Genomic DNA, 24,269 nt, shown 5'->3' with positions numbered 1-24,269 from the left:
TGGGTTCATGGGAGGTCTCGATGCCAGTATGACTATTTCGGGGATGTTGTGTCTTTTGATACCACATATCGTACCAATGCATATTCCATGCCTTTTGCCCCTTTTACTGGAATCAACCATCATTATCAGTCGATTCAGTTTGGTTGCGCATTGTTGCTTGATGAGATAGAAGATACATTCATATGGCTATTTAAGGCCTGGCTTGCAGCCATGGGTGGTCGTGCGCCAACTGCAATCATCACTGACCAGGATAGAGCGATGACTGCAGCCATTGCCAAAGTGTTTCCTAGTACTCGTCATCGCATCTTGTCTTTGGCATATTATGCAGAAATTCAAGAGAAGATGTCATTTACCAAATTTGAGACATTGGTGGCGAGTTGAAGAACACTATTTCTTTTTCGTATAGGATTGTTGATTTTGAGAGAAGATGGTGTACAATCATTGAGAAGTATGAGTTGTCTGAAAATCCTTGGTTGACAGAGATATATTCAATGCGGGAGAAATGGGTTCCTTGTTATCTCAGTGGCACCTTTTTTGCTGGTATGCACACGACTGGTCGAAGTGAATCGATGAATGCTCATTATGACCGGTTTGTCAATTCGGCGACTACGCTTTATGCAGTTTGTACATGGTAATGAGAAGTCTTTGGCTTTGCTTGCTAGGAAAGAAAGAGATTTTGATTACCGCACCAAGCATAGTTCACGGATTGTGCCTAACGATGCTTTCCTCCTTATGCATGCCGCGAAGGTCTATACGATCTCAATATTCAATAAATTTAAAGAGCAACTAGAAAAGGCAAATATGGAGTACAAAATTGATGGGGAACAGATTGACAGGTATGGAACCGGAAGCTACATGGTGAAATGGAGAGACCCGCTGAAGAATTATGTTTGGAGAGTGAGTTTCGATAGAGGAACCTTAGAGGAGAGCGAATGCAAGTACTTTCAGTTTATGGGTTTGCTTTGTGGTCATATCTTAAAGGTTTTTATGCGCTACGAGATTGAAGAGATTCCAAACCATTTTAGATTGACGCGGTGGATGCAAAAGGCTAACACTTATAGAGCGGAGTTTGATACTGGATTTGTGGTCGGGAATGTCTCAAATGAACCTTTGAGAGTGGTTCATTCTATCAAGGTTGCTTCTCAAGTGGGTTACGATGCGCCGCATACTTTTGAGGGTTATTCATATTTTATTGAAAAGATTGGTGAAATGGCTATTGAAATTTCAAAGTTTAATGAGACTTCCTACAAAGGAGACGCAGAAGTTGCAGAGCCTCCAGTTGCAGAGCCTTCGATACCTTCGGTTAATACATCACAGGTTTTTTTTATTTGAATGTTTAATTTGATATAAATTTAGTGTTTAATTCGGTGTTTAATTTGATATAAATATTTATTTTAATTCGGTCTTTATTTCAGCTATTGATTTTGAATCCCAACATTTCTCAAACAAAAGGGAGGGGGAAGAAGAAAGCGGATAGATGGAAATCCCCCAAAGAGATAGCCCTAAACAATTCAGGAAGAAAGTGTCACAGATGTGGACAGATTGCTAACCATGACTCGAGAAATTGTCCGGAGAAAAATAATACGTAATCTGTCGATTGTAAGTATAGCTTTATTCAAAACTCTTTGATTCTAAATGTTCACTAGTTCTAATGATATTTTATCTGCGCGTCATGGACTTCATTGATGTCTGGACTTGTTAAGAGTGGTTTAGATATGGCAGCCTTGTTAGAGTTTTATCAAGTGTTGTTAAGTTGAACTGTGTCGAGGGTTGTGTTCTATTGCATCATTATGTCCATTGGATAGTATCTAATGTTGTCTGCTAGGCTCTAGATAGGAAACATCATAATGATAGACCGGTGCTTTTTTTGATAACTTCTTTCTCCCTTTTTATTTTCAAAGTTCAATATTGCTGGTTTAGGTTACATTTGGGGAGTTTAATTAGACTGAGTTCTAATCTCATTGATGTTGTAGAAAAGAGAAGTATGGCTCAAGGAGAAATGGAGAATCTGGAGGCAAAGCTTTGCTTTAGGTAAAAATACTGCCTACTCATCTTTTCGTTTCCAGCCCCTCGACTTTGCATTAGTCGATCTTCAGTCTTTTCATCATTATCTGCGGTTATGTTTCTGACTGCTACAGTTCCACAAGATGCCACAGTATCACTGCCACCTTGACTATGCACCATTCGAAGAAAATGCGTCAAAATTGAGTTATTAGCTACAACGGGAGAAATTGTCGTGGAGAAGTGTTGAAAGAAGGTGGAGAAGTTGAAGAGAGCTGAAACTTGGAGTGAAAGGCTTGAACAAGCCAAAGCTAGGGTCTTGAGCGGTACGCTAATTCATTCGATGTGCTTAAATGTTGTAATACGAACAATAATATTTGGGATTGCATAAAGCATTTTGATGTGCTTATTATAAATGTTCTTGTTGTTGTTACAATGGCTTCACTTGCAATTTTGTTAAAGTAAGTTGATATGATGTATTGATGCAGATACTATACCACCAGTATAATGCTAACGTTTGTCAACAACAAATTTACCTCAACTCATATGATCATCAATCAACATCAACACAAACAAACCAAACTGATAAATTGCCAAAACACGAAAACTTACTTTTTGCCTCTTGACCGGTGTGGCCAAGGGGCAAAAAAAGACATCGCCATTTTTTATGCAAGTTCAAATCCAAATGATATGGCCGCACCGTTTGGACTTAGTCCCAAACGGTGTGGCCATGCCGTTGGGACTAAGTCAAACGGTGCGGCCATATCATTTGGATTTGAACTTGATAAAAAAATATGGTCTGTTGGACTTAGTCCCAAACGGTGTGGCCACACTTGTTTGGACTTAGTCCCAAACGGCATGGCCACACCGTCTAGTACTAAGGCCAAACGGTATGGCCATGCCGTTTGGGACTAAGTCTAAACAGAACAAGCCATTTTTTTGCAAGTTCAAAGTCCAACGATATGGCCACACCGCGTTTGGACTTAGTTCCAAACGGCATGGCATGCGTTTGGAACTAAGTCCAAACGGTGTGGCCATATCCTTTGGATTTGAACTGGATAAAAAATGGCGTGTCTGTTTGGACTTTGTCCCAAACGCGGCATGGCCACACCGTTTGGACTTAGTCCCAACGGCATGGCCACACCGTTTTGGGACTAAGTCCAAACGGTGTGGCCATGCCGTTTGGGGACAAAGTCCAAACACACTGCATTTTTTTGCAAGTTCAAATCCAAGCGATATGGCCACACCGTTTGGACTTAGTCCCAAACGGTGTGACCGCACTGTTCAAGAGGCAAAAAAACAGATCTTTTGTGTTTTGGCAAAAACATTGCGTACTGCATTAGATTTTTGTGTTTTGGCAAATAACATTGGGATTTTTGTTGATAACATTGGGATTTTTGTGTTATGCATTAGATTATTAATAGAGATACTTCGCTGTGACAAATTAAAATGCGCAAGTTGTCGGAGAGCACAAGAAGAGCCATTGAATGGATATAAACCGAGATCTAAGCAAAGCACATACATCGCAGCAATACGGTAAGTAGTATAACTGCATTTACTCGACAGCAGATGAGGCCCTATTAAAATCAATGCCTGCTAATAGAAGAAACATAACCAAAGGCCATTCTTTGGCATGCCGTTTTACTAGATCTTGCACCAAAAAACCCTAGGATCTTAGGTGAACATGAAAAGAATGACAAGTTCAAAGCAAGATCACTATCATTTCATATTTCAACAATGTGACACCATGTGAAATACATTGTCTGAATTACTGAACATAAAGCTAAGTTGCTACATATCAACAACTTGCACTTACAAAAGAGTCCTAACATAACATTTTTTTGACTACAAAGAGATTTCCAATCTAACTTTCTGACTTTAGTTGTATATCTAACTCTTTGTTCTTTATCTCCTTCACGCAAAACAAAAAATTGAATAAACAGTCGGTCAAGCAAAGTTAAATCAAACTGTTATTAAGGTCTGACAGAAAAACTAACCTCTCCACTTGCTTCCTCATCATGTTCACCATCTTCCGCCACCACCATTTGCCTAATTACCCCCCAATAAAAACACATGAATCAGTATAAATACTACCACATATGTCAAATCCAACACCAAATCTAGGAACCTCATTGATTGGAAAACTCTTGAACTTAAGTCATGATCAACTCTCAAAAGAACAAAGAAAGACAAATGCCAATAAACACTCCCCGCATCATCTCAACTAACACAAACTGAAAAGTAAAGCAAAACCCGCATCATCTCAAATGCCAATAAACACTCCCCGCATCATCTCAACTAACACAAACAAACCATTTCCATTTCCAACACTCGTCCCAACACAAGATAAAAGGAGGTAAACTAACCAAACTAACCACTAAACCCTAAACTAACCAAACTCAACATACCTAAATCCTATGCTCCTTTCATATATATCCGCCCCGCCAATGAACTTGCACCGGGTCAAATTGTATGCCTCCATGAACTCGTTTCGTGCATCGTCATGCGGAATCGCAGTCCCACCCAATTGCGGGCCTTGATTGAGCAAGCGAGAAATTTCATCGACGACGGGTCTTTGTCAAAATTAAAACGAAAAACTACATTAGAATATACATTTACATTTATAAAATACCAAAACAAAACAAAACAAAAATTAACGTTGTAAGATATTAACTCACCAGATTATGATATGGAAGACTCTGTAGGGAGTAGTGACTAAGATGATCAGGGTTTATCATTCGAATATGACTATTGTTTTCGTACCAACTCATGTATCTACTAACACACTCCCATGGATAAGACGGAATGGGTCCTCGTTGTTCAAGTTGAATAAAGTGATTCTTCCATTTACTCCAGTAGGAAGACGCAATATTAAATTTCACATCATACCCGCGTCTGGGAGTAGTTCGTGTCGAGGTCTTTGGTTTTGGGGGATCTGAGGGTACAAACTGCATATGACCCAACTGACGCACAACCCTCGCAACATTATACTGCTAGAAAGCATATAAATCCCTCGAAAAATGCTATTTCATCCACCGGTCGTGTAGCTCGGACTTCAACATAGGGATACCATTCAACCTGTCAAATAGCATATGATCGAGGAAATTAATCATTAACCACATACTAATAATATCAATTAATAAATAAAACTATTTACATATAAAAATGCTTACATCGGTACAAGTCACATTATCAATGGTGGCTCAGGTATGCTTCAATGCAGCTGTTGTGCTAGCATAAAAAGACTGAGTAACTGAGTACCTATGAGCACGGGACATGCTCAAATGATAGTCCTTATTTGGGTATGGCCTGAACACTGGGAAGTACTCATAAATCCATGCCTACATTAATATAGACACCGAGTTAATATTGTAATAGATATATAAAATTGACATTGAAAAGAAAAACAAAAAAACTAATACCTGTAGGAGAGTGAAATAGCCTGAAACACCCTTCACCTTGGCACTTGTGGCAGTCCCAAGACCCCTGTTGATAGAAAATTAGTCAGTCTAAATTAATAGACTAATCTAACCCTAATTAAACCGCAAGCGCACAGCTATCGTTGAAAATAGTTGCGGCAAACGGGTCGATCCCACAGGGATTGCTACTCAGGACAATTGAATACTAAAATATTACCTAACCTAATTCGAACAATATTTGTTTTATGGAAGTTTGAATTACTATTAACTAAAATTAACTAATTACTACGAAAGCAATAAATTAAATGGATTAACTATTAACTAAGAAAACACTAAGGCATTGAATCCACCCTAGACCGTTGTAGATTATTTTAGTTTAATTAATTTTAAAGTTCTCTTTTAATTACGAGTAGCACGAGGAAAAGAGATCCCTAGCTTTCTCGAAGATGTGAACGTTGAGCTCTTATATAAATCTATATATTGGTTTGATCGAATTTCAACAAACGAGAATATAAACTCCTAGCAAAAATCGTCTTCTTACAGTACGACTTCTCACAAGTTTACGTAAACGATAAAAACGATGCTTTGATAAGAACGGAATATGTATCTAACGATTAACTAGTCAAGTCATGCAAGATATAATTAATGAAAGTATACCACTAATATCAATACGAAAACGATCAATGAATCTTTAACTTCCGAGAACAAGAAATCACTTAAACAAGATAAACCTCACGCAAGTCTAGGGCTTCCTCTAAGCCCTAGCTTTGAATTTAGCTAGACATGATAAGTAGAACCATAAAACAGAAAAGAATAAACCCATTGATAAATCCAATAGAGTCGCTGGCTGGTTTATCTTCTTCTTGTTCCTTCGTTGGTTCTCAAAGTCTCGCCTCGCCCCTTCAGCGGCGCCACTTTGGCGTTGCTTTTTTTCAGCTCTCGACCCGTATTTCTGTGTTGTCCGCCTCTCTCTACTGTTTCTCCCTTCTCTATATATATTGGATCCCCTCGGGCAGTGTTTGATTTCGATTAGAAGTCTCTAATTCGGTCGAAGCCGCGTGAACTTCAAAACCGAATTGGAAATCAAAAGATCGACCGCTCCGTCTCCCTTCATGAATTGGATACTGGATTTTTTTCTACAAAAAGGGAAATAGTTGTTTAAGCCCATGGGTGATTAGAAGGTTGGTTTTTCGGTTGGGAGTTTTGATTGGTTCGGTTTGCTGATTTTGAATCGCCGAAATTAGAGGGATTGGTTTTCCGTTCTTGCGAATTTGAATTGGAGAAGGAAACTGTTTGATTCGGTGGTGCAAGGTGCAACATAGTTAATTAGCAAGGCATCACAAACTAATGGCCCGGTGGGTTGCGGGCTCTAAAGGGTATATGGGCTGGTGCTATGAAGTGGGTAGGTGATGGTTCGGTCTTTAATCCTTGGTCCACCCTTTCTTTGGTTATGTAAGCTAATGTGCCATCACTAATTTTCCATATTTCCATATTTAGCCATGTGACTTTAAGCTCATGACCACATGCATTTTCGCTCCATTCAAATACTTGAGGCCAAATGCTTAAGGACCAACCTTAGGTCAAAACTAGAGAGTGCGAGTCCGTGCTAAATTAAATTTCGTCTTCAACGTGTATTCACCAAATATTCATATCCATAGTTTTGTTTCTCTATTATGCGATCACCAAATCCAATGCACGCAAAACAATATCTTGACCATCTGGGATACCTCCACAACTAGATCAACGTACACACACTAATATCTTCAATCTCGTTTCGGTTTGAACACTTTTAATCAAGTTAACTCCAAGCAAAATCACTAAAATCACACTAACTAAATCAAACAGATAAAATAACTAGACTAACTAATATAAAATTGAGCGTAAATATATAGCATTTACGTGCTTATCAAATCCCCCAAACTTACATTTTGCTAGTCCTCGAGCAAAACTAAAACTAAACTAATAATAAAAAAAAATAAAATAAAATAAAAAATTCTAACTCACTTTCGTAGGAATCACGATTACACTTAGCATGTGTAACAAGCCTTTTAAACCCCTAGGTTACCCCTAGTGGACGAGTTTAGTCTCGTGAGGGTTTTCAGAAACGGTACCCACAAACATTAACATAGCATAACCAATGGTGAAATAATTTTCTCAGAGATAAAATCTTTTTCGCCCACTACTAAACAAGTTCAAAAATCAGCAATTGTCACAGTTTACATCATCATTACCAAGACTCATCACTACTTCCAAAGATAGAAATCATTGATTACTACTCCAAACCAAAGCGTGTGTGTGTGTTTAGCCAAACTAATACAAGCTCATATCCAAGTAACGGCATTCCTAACTTACTATCCAAAGAATATATCAACCTCAATCCTCACCATTCATACACTCACAAGAAAGTCTCTCTCTTAGATAAGTTTTCAATTTTACCTCTGTATGCAGGGAAATGAGTAAAATAATAGAACATCCCACATACTTAGCTAGAAAGACGGACTTATAAAATTTCAAAAACAAATTAGTCTCATAGAAAGAACATCAATCACATGTGAAGTGTCGGGTCCTTCACTTTAGCATCCTCTCACCTATTCTACACTTCATATCATACTTTTGTGATAAGTCTGGGTATTAAGACGGGGCTTAGGATTGGTTGACAAGAAAAGGGTAAAAAGGAATCAAAAATTTCTGAGAATAAACTAAAGACCATCTTGTACTTGACCTTCATGGAAAATTTCTTCACTTTGTAGATCACATTACTTGACTTTCTCACTACTTTTGCTCAATGATTTCTCTTTTTTTTTTTTTTTTTTTTTTTTTTTTTTTTTAAAATCACTTTGAGCAAAAGGAATGATTTTCTTCATTTGATTTTGGTAAATTTTCCTTCCGAATCTTCTTTCTTCTAGCTTTCTCCTTAGTCTTTTAGAAATTCTCAGAAATATGGGTAAGGCCAATAATATGGGTTTACACTCCATATCTGGAGTTGGGTTAAGTATAGTTGGTTTGAGAAGAAAAGGCTTAATATATAAGGCTCAAAAAGGGTTAACATGATGATCTTACTAGGTGGTATAGATAAAGGCTAATTGGTTCACTACTTGACTTATCAGTATGATATTCCGCTTCGAATAGACTACAAGACCTAATGGCTATCTCCCCAGTTGATGTCACTTCGTGATCGACCAAATTAATAAAAAAAATATGAGACCATACAACGAATTTAAGCACAGAATAATGATTGAGTCAACTTGGACTCTGAATTTACGTAAAAACTCTCCAAGAAATTCAAAGGCTCAAATCTCACGGGTTAAGTCTCTATATTCCTCTTCTAGTTCACTAGGAGATTAAATTACTCTTCAATTTGACATGTATCAGGTGGCTAATAGTGCATATTCCACTTTGGCTTAGACTTTCATCAACAAAATCTATTTCTAGAGGTAGAAAATAGTCTAAAAGCAACAATGACTTCAAAAGTGACTCTTAACTTCATGGATTCCTTGAAAATCAGTGGCTTTAGAAATCAATTTTTTTTTTTTTTTTTTTTTTTTCTCATCATAGAAAATCACCATTAATCATACCATGTTGGACATTTATTTTTCGCTAAACAAACATTTTGTTCCCACCCCCAAACTTCTTATAGACATTGTCCTCAATGTTAACATAGATACGGAATTTAAAAGATAGACAAGTAAAAGTATATAAGGAAAGAGGTTACCAAGAGCTTCCAAAGACGAAAAATAATATCTTTAAGCCACCTGTAGAAATTAGTACCTCACAAAAGATATAACAATGATAATATAAAAGAGGACCCAGTTACTACAATGACTAAAATGTGTCACGGTCTCATCCCATAGAGTTACACGCCTCCAAAAAGGCAGAGAAAAGGTGCTAGAGTGGAATGCATGATACACGTGCACAAAAGACTCAACAAAATAAAAACATGGGTTGCCTCCCATAAGCGCTTCTGATTAACGTCTCTAGCAGATTTAATGCTTCGCGACACCCAATTCTTAGATTAGCATTTTGTCTACCAACTAAACACAAAATGAACTCCCCAAAATTGAAAAAATTTCGACAGAGTCTCCTTTGTATTTTCGACATTTCATAAATACAAAACCTGTCATAACCTGAAAATCACAATAATATGTTTCTCATTGGTTAACCCAAATGGAAACTAGGGGCTAGAATGAAATATTTGGGAGCAATACGAAGCGACTCTTACAACAGAAAAACAAAACCTAAAAAACAACGAAAAAAACAAAACCTAAACTACTAAAATACAACAAGCATACTCCTTTAGTCATGATAAACAGGATCAATAAGATCCACTTCTTCCACATCCTTATTAGCAAAACCATCAAGATATGGTTTCAAGCGTTCACCATTAACCTTAAACATACGACCATCCGTAGGATCCTCTATCTCAACAGCTCCATAAGGAAAAACAGTTTTAACAATGAAAGGACCAGTCCACCTAGAACGTAACTTACCGGAAAAAAAACGGCAAACGAGAATTATATAGCAAAACTTTTGATTAGGTTCAAAGGACTTCATGAAGAATAGATTTATCATGAAAAATCTTAGTCCGCTCCTTGTAAATCTTGGCATTCTCATATGCCTCATTCCTTAACTCAGCTAACTCATTTAATTGAAGCTTACGTTGTGAACACGCTTTCACGATGTCAAAGTTAAAAGTTTTAATGGCCCAGAAAGCACGATGTTCTAATTCCACAGGCAAATGACATGCCTTCCCAAACACAAGCCTATAAGGAGACATACCAATGGGAGTCTTATAAGCAGTCCTATAAGCCCAAAGGGAATCATTAAGACGTTGAGACCAATCCTTACGGTCAGGTCGTACCGTCTTTTCTAAAATCCGTTTAATTTCCCTATTAGATACTTCAACTTGGCCACTAGTTTGGGGATGGTAAGGGGTAGCAAGTTTATGAGTAATAGAGTACTTTTTCATTAAAGATTCAAACGCACGATTTGTAAAATGAGTACCATTATCACTTATAATTGCACGAGGAGTACCAAAACGAGAAAATATATTATATTTCAAAAGTTAACTACAACCTTGTGATCATTCGTTTTACATGGCACTGCCTCAACCCACTTAGAAACATAATCTACCGCCGACGAGGATATAAAGATAACCAAAGGAAGGTGGAAAAGGACCCATGAAGTCTATACCCCACACATCAAAAAGTTCAACAACCAAAATAGGGGAAAGAGGCATCATGTTCCTATGGGGAAATATTACCCGTCGACGTGACATCGATCACATCCTAAACAAAACTCATGTGCATCTCTAAAGAGAGTAGGCCAATAAAACCACCACTGCGCAAAACCTTAGCAGCCGTCTTCTTAGGACCAAAGTGACCACCACATGCATGGTCATGGCAAAAGGAGAGAATACTTCTGAAACTCACTCTCCGGAACACATCTCCTAATAATATTATCGGGGCATGATTTAAACAAGTATGGGTCATCCTTAAAAATACTTAACCTCGCCAAGAAACTTAGATTTATCTTGTTTTCTCCAATGAGAAGGAAACCGACCTATAACAAGATAATTAACAATATCTGCATACCAAGACAACCTGGGAGACATCAAAAAGTTGCTCATCAGGGAAGGACTCATTCAAAGGCAAAAGACTAGTAGAAGACTCTACTATAAGCCTAGACAAGTGGTCAGCGACCACGTTCTCTGTACCCTTTTTATCCCTAATCTCAATGTCAAACTCTTGTAATAAGAGGACCCAACGAATAAGACGCGCTTTAGCATCCTTTTTAGAAAGAAGATACTTCAAAGCCGAATGATCAGTAAACACGACAACCTTAGACCCTATGAGATAAGACCTAAACTTGTCTAAAGCAAACACAACAGCTAACAACTCCTTTTCGGTTGTAGTGTAATTCATTTGGGCATCATTAAGAGTTCGACTCGCATAATAAATTACATGGGGCAATTTATCAAACCGTTGACCTAAAACAGCCCCAATAGCATAATCCGACGCATCACACATTAACTCAAAAGGCACACTCCAATCAGGTGGTTGTATGATAGGAGCGGTAGTCAATAAATGCTTAAGCTTCTCAAAAGCTTTCAAACAATCGTCATCAAAGACAAAATCGACGTCCTTACCAAGTAAATTGCATAAGGGACGAGAAATCTTGCTAAAGTCCTTAATGAATCGCCTATAAAATCCAGCATGACCTAAAAAAGACCTAATATCTTTCACAGTCTTAGGTGGTGGAAGACTAGAAATGACATCAATTTTTGCCTTATCAACCTCAATGCCTTTACTAGAAACGATATGACCAAGAACAATACCCTGTTGAACCATAAAATGACATTTCTCCCAATTCAACACCAGATTCTTCTCCTTGCACCTAATTAATACTAATTCCAAATGGTGCAAACCCTCATCAAAAGAATCACCAAATACAGAGAAGTCATCCATAAACACCTCAAGAAACCTCTCTACCATGTCAGAAAAAATGCTAAGCATGCATCTCTGGAAGGTACCAGGTGCATTACATAACCCAAATGGCATACGACGGTAGGCAAAAGTTCCAAAAGGACAAGTAAAAGTAGTCTTTTCTTGATCCCGGTGTAATACATATTTGGTAATAACCGAATAACCATCGAGAAAACAATATCGCGATGACCGCTAACCGTTCGAAAGCATCCGGTCAATAAAAGGAAGAGGAAAGTGATCTTTCCTAGTGGCTAGATTCAACTTACGATAGTCAATACAAAAACGCCACCCGGTAGTCATACGGGTAGGAACTAACTTCGCCATTCACATTCTTAACTACCGTAATACCGGACTTTTAGGTACAACCTGAACCGGACTCACCCATTGACTATCGGAGATGGGATAAATGATACCCGCGATCTAACAACTTAAGAACCTCGCTCTCTCACTACCTCTCTCATGTTAGGATTAAGCGTCCTCTCGAACTCACGGGTTGGTTTAGCATTATCCTCTAGATGAATATGATGCATACAATCAGTGGGGCTGATCAGATTAATATCGCAATAGTCCACCCTAGAGCTGTTTTATGGTCTCTAAGAACCCTAATCAACTTACCCTCTTGTTCACTATCGAGATTAGACGAATAATAATAAGGCAAGGTCTCAACAGGCCCCAAAAAGACATATTTAAGAGTATCTGGTAATGGTTTCAACTCAAGCTTAGGAGGACTATCTATGGAAGAAACTGGTTTAGACTCAGAAGGAGAAAGAGGTTCTACCTTGGTTTTCCACTTATTAGTATCTAAGATCGGGGTAGCATCAAGCAAAGCATTAACTTCACAAATAGAACTATCCACATCAAAATTACCACCAAAATGAGCTAAACAAGACTCAAGAGGGTCATCGGAATAACTCTCTAAGAAAGTCTTATGGACCACAGACTCAATAAGATTAACTTCCCAAAAATCATCAGGCTTAGGGGGTTGTTGACCCACATTAAACACGTTAAGCTCGGTAGTCATATTACCAAAAGAAAGTTTCAACACTCCATTACGGCAGTTAATGATAGCATTAGATGTGGCCAAGAATGGGCGACCTAAGATAACGAGGGAATGTGGTGCTTAGGGTCCCTGAGCAGTTTGTGTATCTAGAACAATAAAATCAACAGGGGAAATAAAACTTGTCAACCTGAATCAAAACATCCTCAATAATACCCCCGTGGAACTCTCACGGACCTATCCGCTAATTGAAGAGTAATGGTGGTGGGTTTTAACTTACCAAGACCAAAGCTGTAAATAAACCGAATAGGGTAACAAATTAACACTAGCCCCTAAATCTAGCAATGCCTTCTCAATCATATGATCACCAATTACGCAAGAAATAGTAGGGCATCCGGGATCTCTAAACTTAGGCGGGTTTGGTTTTGGATAATGGAGCTCACTTTTTTCGGTAAGGAAGGCTTTCTTGTGCACATTCAACTTACGTTTTACGTGTGCACAAATCCTTAAGAAACTTGGCATAAGAAGGAACTTGTTTTATGGCATCAAGTAATGGAATGTTGATTTGAACTTGTTTAAACAGCTCCATCATCTCACCAAATTAGAACCTTTCTTAGCCCCGATCTAACCGTTGGGGAAAAGGAGCTTTTGGTATATAAGAAGGTATAGGACTAGTCTGCACAGGAGTAGGAGGTTCTAAGCTCTCCTTGGAAGTATTACGACTAGTAGTCCCACTTACGTCATTCTCCTCCCTTACAATCTCTATAGGATCAGGTCCAACCTCACCATCCTTAGGTACCTCAACCCTATTATCAACCTGTTTACCACTCCTAAGAATAGTAATAGACTTGGCTTGCTCCTGGTGGTTCCCTTGGTTCAAGTTAGAACTTATTTCAAATTGTCCCCTAGGATTAGCTACTGGTTGACTAGGAAACTTACCCTTGTCCCTCTCATTCAAAGTATTAGCAATTTGACCAATTTGAACTTCCAACTTCCTAAGGGCTTGAGCATTCTCCTGAGTAGCCGTTTGACTGGCTTGCATAAACTGTTGGGTTGTTTCCTGGAATTTCATGGTGGTCTGTGCTAATTGAGCCATAGTTTCTTCTAAAGGTGACAGCTTAGGTGGTTGGGGTGTATATTGTTGCACCGGGTTTGTATTACTAACTGGACCACCCTGATGTATACCCTTGGACCAAGATAGGTTGGGGTGGTTACGCCACCCAGGGTTATACGTATTAGAAAACGGATTATTGCCTGGCTTTTGGTGTGAATTAAAAGCATTAACTTAGCGATTGACTTGGGCAATTATCAATCACGTGATCAAGACTATCGCGACAACAAACAACCGTGGGTCTCAACATTATTAACTTGAGCTGGAGATTTTGTCTCCTTTTCTACCTCAAGAGCCTCAACTCTTCTAACTAAGGCAGCTATTTTGGCATTCGAGTCAAAATCTTTATCAACGTGAAACATAACATTCTTTGTAGTACTACTAGCCACCTTCTTAGGCTCACGACTAGTTTCCCATTGTTGGACCTTTTTCAAACGTCTTCTAAAAGCGACCATGCATCATCCCGGTCTTATCACGAAATCTCCGGTACTCATGGTCTCAATCATAGCCTTAGAGCTAAAATCAAGACCCTCATAGAGAATCTGTATAAGTCTACCCTTCTCTAGGCCATGGTTAGGACACTGCAAGAGCAGGTCCTTGAACCTCTCCATACACTTCCATAATGACTCTCCATCGACTTGGCAAAAGATGATAAATTTTTCTAAAAGCGGTTGCCTTATGATTAGGGAAAAAAATTCTTTAAGAACACAATGCATAATCTTTCCCATGTAGTTATGGAATTAGATGGAAGAGTGTGAAACCAACTTTTCGCTTTCTCCTTAAGGGAAAAGGGAATAACCGACTTTATAGCCTCATCGCTAAACCTGTTGAAGTTTCACAGTCCCACAAATATCTTCAAACTCCCTTACATGAAGATATGGATCTTCCTCATCTGTACACCCCCTAAACTTAGGAAGTAGTCCAAGTAGATTGGGCTTTAACTTCGAAATTATTAGCATTGGTCGGTGGAGGAACGATGCAAGACGGTCGAGTTGTCCTAGTAGGATATATGAATTCCTTAATGGACCTAGGTACTTGGACAACAATGTCATTATTATTGTCGACCATGTCGGCAAAAATTGATGTATTCCGACAAAGGTTATAGGTATTTCTAACTTCGGCAAGATTTCTAATCCTTTTTATGAAGTGTCCGTTCAATTTCTGAATCAAATAGTGCTAACTCTGGATTATTGGATCGAAGTCTCAATCATAAACCACTTCTAAAACCTAAGACTCTAATAAATGATGCAACGATGCTCACACAAACAATATCAAACAAATATTTCAACCCGTGATTGAATTTTTAAATATTCTTTAATATATTTGCTCCTAAACCCAAATAACACGATTCCCGGTTCTTGTGCAAAAGCACCGTCACTTTCGATCCACGCGTGTCAAAAGAGCTTTCCTAATGGCGGGCTAAAACCCGTCCTAATGCAAGATGCCTAAGGCTGGTCAAAGGTGACTTAACCTTCCTAAATGCAAGAAACAATAAAACAAACAAAAACACCTAAACAAACAAAATTCAACCCACAAAGGAAAGAGGCGTACCTCCGGGCGTGAGCCTTCGAGGGCTACTTCATGCGGCCGGGTGGCGACAAGCAAGAAACTTCACAAAGTCCACAACAAAATCACGACTATCAACCTTGTAAGAAGAAATCTTTGCTTAACTATCTGCAAAAATAACTAAAATTAAACACGTAAACTACGAATTAATATAACTACGACTAAACTTAAACTACGAATCACGATAAATAAGACTTTAAAACTCAATTGTGCCACTACAATCCCCGGCAGCGGCGCCAAAAACTTGATAGAAAATTAGTCAGTCTAAATTAATAGACTAATCTAACCCTAATTAAACCGCAAGCGCACAGCTATCGTTGAAAATAGTTGCGGCAAACGGGTCGATCCCACAGGGATTGCTACTTCGGGACAATTGAATACTAAAATATTACCTAACCTAATTCGAACAATATTTGTTTTATGGAAGTTTGAATTACTATTAACTAAAATTAACTAATTACTACGAACGCAATAAATTAAATGGATTAACTATTAACGAAGAAAACACTAAGGCATTGAATCCACCCTAGACCGTTGTAGATTATTTTAGTTTAATTAATTTTAAAGTTCTCTTTTAATTCGAAAGTAGCACGAGGAAAAAGAGATCCCTAGCTTTCGAAGATGTGAACGTTGAGCTCTTATATAAATCTATATATTGGTTTGATCGAATTTCAACAAACGAGAATATAAACTCCTAGCAAAAATCGTCTTCTTACAGTACGACTTCTCACAAGTTTACGTAAACGATAAAAACGATGCTTTGATAAGAACGGAATATGTATCTAACGATTAACTAGTCAAGTCATGCAAGATATAATTAATGAAAGTATACCACTAATATCAATACGAAAACGATCAATGAATCTTTAACTTCCGAGAACAGTAAATCACTTAAACAGTATAAACCTACGCAAGTCTAGGGCTTCCTCTAAGCCCTAGCTTTGAATTTAGCTAGACATGATAAGTAGAACAGTAAAAACAGAAAAGAATAAACCCATTGATAAATCCAATAGAGTACTGCGGCTGGTTTATCTTCTTCTGCTCCTTCGTTCCAACTCAAAGTCTCGGCCTCTGCCCCTTCAATGCGCGCCCTTGCTGTGCTGTTTTTCCAGCGCTCTCGACCCCGTATTTCTGTGTTGTCCGGCCTCTCTCTACTGTTTCTCCCTTCTCTATATATATTGGATCCCCTCGGGCAGTGTTTGATTTCGATTAGAAGTCTCTAATTCGGTCGAGTTGCGTGAACTTCGAAACCGAATTGGAAATCAAAAGATCGACCTGCTCACGTCTCCCCTTCATGAATTGGATACTGTTTTTTTCTACAAAAAGGGAAATAGTTGTTTAAGCCCATGGGTGATTAGAAGGTTCGGTTCGGTCGGTTGGGAGTTTTGATTGGTTCGGTTGCTGATTTTGAATCGCCGAAATTAGAGGGATTGGTTTCTCTGTTCTTGCGAATTTGAATTGGAGAAGGAAACTGTTTGATTCGGTGGTGCAAGGTGCAACATAGTTAATTAGCAAGGCATCACAAACTAATGGCCTGGTGGGTTGCGGGCTCTAAAGGGTATATGGGCTGGTGCTATGAAGTGGGTAGGTGCACACGGTTCGGTCTTTAATCCTTGGTCCACCCCTTTGCTGGTTATGTAAGCTAATGTGCCATCACTAATTTCGCTCCATATTTAGCCATGTGACTTTAAGCTCATGACCACATGCATTTTCGCTCCATTCAAATACTTGAGGCCAAATGCTTAAGGACCAACCTTAGGTCAAAACTAGAGAGTGCAGGTCACGTGCTAAATTAAATTTCGTCTTCACGTGTATTCACCAAATATTCATATCCATAGTTTTGTTTCTCTATTACTGATCACCAAATCCAATGCACGCAAACAATATCTTGACCATCCTGGGATACCTCCACTGAACTAGATCAACGTACACACACTAATATCTTCGAATCTCGACAGTTTGAACACTTTTAATCAAGTTAACTCCAATCCTGCAAAATCACTAAAATCACACTAACTAAATCAAACAGATAAAATAACTAGACTAACTAATATAAAATTGAGCGTAAATATATAGCATTTACGTGCTTATCACCTGTACAAGTAAGCCAGTAAGACTGCACCCCATGCGTAGTCTCTGATCTCGGCAAATTTGGCAAATCTCGGATAACAAAGCGGGAACTGCTGTAGTTCAGACGATGTCGGTGAAGGCGGTACATCCAAAGAAAAATAACAGATAAGCTCTCACAAAGAAAGCGCACCTCTTTTTGGGTTGGCGCCTTCTTTCACAACAACCCCATTTTCATCACGTAAATCTTCATCACATTTACCTTCCCAAAGATTGCTTCATCAAGAAATCCATCCTAACTTTGGAAGTGAACTTATTGGATTTCATCTCGCATCTATCTTATCCATGGGTATGCCAAGATCTTTGTGGAGGTTTTTTTGTCCTGTTCCAAGGTCAAATTAGTGTCCCCGATCCTTTGCTTTGCCTCGATCGGAACTCCTAAGAGTTGGGAAACATCGCCCAACGTGATTGTCATCTAAGCCCACGGCATATGAAGCGTGTTGGTCTCACGGATGCCACCTCTCCACAAACGCGAGAGACCAACACGGGATCGATGCCTATATACACCTAAGACCGAGCACATAAACCGGTCCTTTGAAGCTCCACGTGAAAAGTAGAACGGTCGAACACTCTCCGATGATATCCCATTGTACCAACTTGTTTAGGTGCCCATGGCACTTCAACACCCTCGCTCGCCTAAAATAACAAAAACTTAGTATTAATGTATGCACAAGTTTAAGTAATACAAAATTTAAATACTAATAGACACTATATGATAATATTACCTGCCCTCCCAAACATCGCGAGCCCGTGCCTTTGCATAGTCATACAACAAATATGACACACAAGGGCCACCTCCATAAACACCTCTCTTGAAATCCAAGTCATTGTTAGACTTTCTCACAATATTCACTGGAGGTACAGGTACATGGACTTCCTCGTCATCCTCCTCCTCCTCCGCGTCCTCTTCCTCCTCGCCAGTCTCCTCTTCTGCATCATCAACACCCTCTTCTTCACTATCAACATGACTTAGAACTACACTCTTCCCACGATCCATATTTACGTCATCGTCATCTACATCTACATCTACATCTACATCTACATCATTCAGAACTGTCCCCTTTCTTCTCTTTTGATTTCCTAACTCTACACCACTTACAACATTACTGTGATCATCCACTTTCCGATCCCCTCTACGAACTGATGCCGAAGTGGTTGTTCTCCTTCCTCTCTTTTTCTCAGGCTCCTCATCGCGACCGAACTACTACTACTCCCCCACCTAACAACTTCTTAGCACCCGCGGAAAACACTTTTGCTGCATTCTTCACATTCACATTCTTTGTTTGAGGCATTGCTACAAAATAAATAGGAGTTAAAAATAAGACATTCAACTAATTCAAATTGTTGCAATACCAACGTGAAAAAACAAAGAACGAAATAAGGTGGTGTGCATGCCAATCTATATCTAAGGTGTGCATGTATCTAGGCAAACTATACTCCTCTATTAAATCCCCCCTCCACACACTAACAAAAAAAAAATCTAATTCAAGCATCACGAAATCGACTAGGAAAACTTTTTGAGAACGACTCATGTAAAACTTTAAAGCCGCCATGGAGATAATGAACATCGAAAAAAGAAGCACATTTGTAAAACGAAAATAGTTGATGCGGCATAAGAGAAAGACAATATAAGAGCTGAAGCTCGATAGGGAAAATGAAAGGGCCATAATCTCACGAGTGGAGGAACGAAGAAAGACCAACATCAAAGGTAGGGCTGGTCATGAGACTCGGTGCTCGTGAGCAACTCGGTGCTCGGCTCGTTTTGAGATCGGCTCGTGCTCGCTCATGAAAAAATATGAGTCAAATATGAGCTTAGTTTTAGGTTCGTTTCGAGTTCGAGTTCGAGTCGAGTAGCTAGCGAGCTACTCGCTATTTTATTAATTTTTTTTTTCTATATATCATTATATATCATATGTGATCCAGAAAAATACCCAGGCCCATAAACATATTAACCTACAATATAAAACCCAAAAAAATAGCCGCATTATCTCAAAAGTTAAAAACACATTCCAAAGCACCAAAATTTAATGGCGGTTCTCAAAAACCTTATAATTCAAACACCACCAACACCATCTCAAAGCTAATCATTAATCAACTCATATCAAAACTAATGAACTTCAATTTCATCATTCTCATAGTTGTTTTTATCTGGTAAATTTCACTTCTTTTCATATTCTTTTTGTAATTAAACTTTGTTACCATCATCACTTACAACTTCATTATGGTTTTTGTTATGTTAGGGTTTCTTAGATTGTGATTCGAACTAGAAATTCTGAATTGTATGTTTAATATTTGATATTTAGTTTAGTTCCATGTGTTTTTCTTGGTTTTATTTTCTTAAAATCTTATAATTTCCATGTTGGTTTTAACTAGATATGCTCGAGCAAATGGCTTCAAATTCTGTTCCTCCTTCAACGGCTAGTAGCGTCATTGATGCCGAAAATGTTATTAACATAAGTGGTGATGATGGAACTGATCATGTTTAATCTGCAAAGACTACAAACAAGAGGAAGACGTCGATAGCATGGGAAGATTTTTCAGAAGTAAATGAGGATGGACGAAAGAAGGCTAAGTGTAACCATTGTTTTAAAAAGCTTGTTGTTGTTACAGGATCCACCACTAGCCTTCTTAGGCACCAAAAGACATGCTTGATTCGAAAAACTAGCAAGTCAGGTAACCTCTTTTAGTTTGTACGCGTGTGAGTTGAAGTTTTACAACATCTAAACTTAAAAGAATTTCTTAGGCCATAAGCTTTTATTAAGGGGTGAAACTTTTTCCACGCCTTTAAAGCTTTGTGGAATCTTCTTGCTAGCAATCAAGGTATGTCATCAAGCATCAATAAACCAACTTTGAAGCCTGCTGACGAGTTCAGTTATTTATGTGGAAGGCTTACATGAACATGGAAGCCCACTAAGGCCACTATTGCTTTGAGAATGCATAAATGAAACCCAATGTGCCCCTTATGCAAGAAGGAAGAAGTTTGAAACTATTTCACATATCCTTCTCTACTTGTTCATTCTCTAGCAGATTGTGGTATGCATCTCGATCATGCATCAAACCACCTACTTGGACTTGAAGAGAATGGGTGGAATTTGGTGAATTTTCGGTTCCAGGCCTAAAAAGCATGAAAGAGAGAGCTTTATCAAATATAAAGCTATTACGATCCGGGAAATAATGAGGCATAGAAATGATGTTGTCTTTGATCGATCTAAACTAAACCCTTTTGTGATCCTCGAGAACACTTTCGAATTATGTGGACGGATATTTAGAACTTTTTGGTGCAAGCAACGTTTATAAACCTATTAAGAAATCTAATGGAGGTGTTGTAGGTTGGTGTCCTCTCGAATTCATTGGGTCAAAGTGCATTTTGATGCAGCAGCTCGTGTTATCAATGGCAAGGGTAGTGTTGCTGTTGTAGCCAGAGCGGAAGATGGCAGTTTGATAGTGGCTAGAGCTAAGCCTTTCTTAGTCAGATCTAGTGAGGAGCTTGAGTTGAAGGCTGCAGAATGGGTCTGTAACAAGCAGATCCTTTTCATTATTTATTGTTACCTTTCAACAATTTGTTTTCATGTCTAACCTCTTTTAGTTTGTACGCGTGTGAGTTGAAGTTTTACAACATCTAAACTTAAAAGAATTTCTTAGGTAACGTTTATTTGATTTTGTAGCATATCAATTTTAGTAACTAGACATGTGATTAGTGTATTATTATTATTGTAGGTTTTCTTTTTGGGTGTGCCATAGTTGATACTCATGGTGGCAGTGAGAAGTTAAAGTGTTGCGGACTTGCAGCAAATGTAGAAGCAATTAAACCAAACAAGAGTGTTGCAGCCAATAAAGTTAGAAAATAGAGATATGGCAAAAGTGATTTTGTCATAATTTTGGCTATCTATTTTATAAGTGTTGGTATGTAATAGTTTTTTGTAATGTTTTTGGATGTTGATGGTAGTTTGGATGAGCTTTCTACATTGTGAAAACTGAAATGTAATACGTTTTTTGGAAGTTTTGTACTTAAATCATACAAAAATGGGGTTTATTCAACAATTTTGAGTATATATGCCACTGTTTCTAGATGCAAGCTCATGACCTACGAGTCTTGAGCTCGAGCAGTCGAGCTTCACTCGAGCTCGTTTTGTAAAATGAGTCGAGTCGAGTCGAGCTCGAGCTAATTATAATTCAAATCGAGTCGAGTTTGAGCACAAAGTGGAGCTCGACATTGAGTTTGAGCTCGGCTCGAACTCGACTCGAAAACTCACGAGCCGAATCTGAGCATGCCAATACTCGGCTCGCTCGACTCGATGACCACCCCTAATCAAAGGGGAACAACTGTCGATACTCGATCTTAAGTCTCTAACTCAAAAACTAAATTGATTTATCAGTATACATTATTTTTATTTTTATTATTTTTGGGTAAATTTTATCAGTAATTCAGTATACATGAGTATGTATTGTTTTGCTATTGATGTTGTTCCAAAGGATGTGTAAGCTAATAAATCAAAGGAACACTTATATGAAGCTCAACAGCATAGAGTTGCTCATGACTTTTGGCGAGGATGATCTACACATCGTGGTCTCATGGAGATCGTCGTAGCAAAAACTTATTACTTACCTTGTTTTGACCTGAAAGGTGTCAGTAATATTAACATGAATTCTATAAGAATTATTTGTACTTATATTATATATTTTTCTTGTAATAAAAGAACAGATTGGATGACATGGATTCTAAAATAAAAGATACCATCTTGGCATCTTCCATATTCCAATCATTAACGACTTTCATAGAGTTCAACCACCAGTAACATAACTAGTTCAGAACTTCAGATAAGTGAGAGCAAAAGTAAGAGTCAATTGAAGCTCCGCATATCATTGTTTATTATATTTTTCTTAATAATCAGAAATTAGATGTTACTTGGGTTGTGAAAAACCGGCCTCCGTCCACATTACATCCTTTCTTGTGAAGTGTATTTGGAACACTACTAACAAAGTTCCCTGGGAAAGTGCAACATGAAAGCCCTATAACTTAATGGAGACTATGGGCACCCCTGTAAAGGGATTATGGGGATGGATGTGGATCTTACGGGCGTATCTATATATATCTGCTATACTTGCGAAAAAATAAATTTTGTTATACTTTCGAAATCTTGTGAAACTTGTGTTAGATGGATGACCACTAGCTAGGTTGACTTTATTTTGGTTTTCATGCATTCTTAACTTCATTTTAAGAATGGGTGATATCAACGAGAATATGGGTGATATCAACGAGGAAAGTACAAAATGGGTGTCTAGAATTCAAAAGAATTGAATCAAACATAACATTATATATATAAAAAAAAGATAGAAAGATAGAACAGTTACGAAAGCGAGCTATATATTTATTTTGAATCAAGCAAAGCGATTACTCGGTCGATATGGCCTCAAATAAAAATCTAGTGATATCAACGGGGAGAGACAATAAGTTCATAACTTCATTGCTTGATTTAATGATTTATTTATTTTGAACTTGGATAAACATAACATTGATGTCTGTCTCCATTTCTATAAATCGAAAAAATTAAAAATATAAATAACTTAAAAGTCAAAATCCCAATGTACATAAAGCGGTGTAAATAACTTAAACATCAAAACTTCGTGAGTTCACCGAATATGCTACTTCACTGAACTCTGACAGAGTTCACCGAATATGCTACTTCACCGAACTCTGACAGAGTTCACCGAATATGTGTTTGTCACCGAACTCTGACAGAGTTCAAAACTCTGATAGAATTCAAAACTCTGACAGAGTTCACCGAATATGCTAGTTCACCGAACTCTGACAGAGTTCAAAACTTTGAAAGAGTTCAAAACTCTGATAGAGTTCACCGAACTTTAACAGAGTTCAAAACTCTGACCGAGTTCACCGAATATGCTAGTTCACAAACTCGTGAGTTCAAAACTCGATAGAGTTCACCGAACTCGGCGAGTTCAAAACTTTGCGAGTTCACGAATATGCTAGTTCACCGAACTCGGCGAGTTCAAAACAAAAAAGAGTTCAAAACTCGAAGAGTTCAAAACTCGATAGAATTCAAAACTTTGTGAGTTCACCGAATATGCTAGTTCACCGAACTCGACAGAGTTCAAAACTCGATAGAGTTCACGAACTCGACGAGTTCAAAATCGACTGAGTTCAAAACTCTAACAGAGTTCACGAATATGCTAGTTCACCGAACTCTAACGAGTTCAAAACTCGATAGAGTTCACCGAACTCGACGAGTTTCGAATATGCTACTTCAAAACTCGGCGACGAATCACGGCATGAAGAATATTTTTTCGGCAATTTAGGATTTTGATTGCATAGCGAAAAAGGTTTCCCGGCATAGATATATGATGAGCGAAAGTTATCATGCTTATGTTGGTTGTTGTTCTATTAACTTTGGTGGTTGCCCAAAGCAAGCGTATGTCTCTCTTGAACATAGTGGATCCAATGGTCCGACACTCCGACTCTGAATTGTATATATGGTTCTACTTCTTTAGAACCCCAGTTTGCATACACGAGAACTGTCTAGAAGAGGAATCAACTCCAAGGGTACCTC

The 24,269-nt window shown here is 38.3% G+C and overlaps 1 long non-coding RNA gene across 2 annotated transcripts; it reads left to right on the top strand.

Annotated features, from left to right (window-relative positions):
- Positions 1-1,152: 1,152 nt before the first annotated feature.
- On the top strand, positions 1,153-2,241 carry LOC147495520 (uncharacterized). Of its 2 annotated transcripts, XR_015199679.1 has the most exons (4): positions 1,156-1,317; positions 1,416-1,599; positions 1,974-2,031; positions 2,139-2,241. It is a non-coding gene; the product is annotated as an uncharacterized LOC147495520 (long non-coding RNA). The 2 variants fall into 2 exon arrangements; XR_015199678.1 differs by having other exon boundaries at positions 1,153-1,599.
- Positions 2,242-24,269: the final 22,028 nt, after the last annotated feature.

The sequence above is a fragment of the Coptis chinensis genome, chromosome 6, assembly GCF_015680905.1.
Source record: "Coptis chinensis isolate HL-2020 chromosome 6, ASM1568090v1, whole genome shotgun sequence".
NCBI lineage: Eukaryota > Viridiplantae > Streptophyta > Magnoliopsida > Ranunculales > Ranunculaceae > Coptis > Coptis chinensis.
Note: the sequence above shows the minus strand (reverse complement) of the source record. Positions and strands in the feature narration are given on the sequence as shown.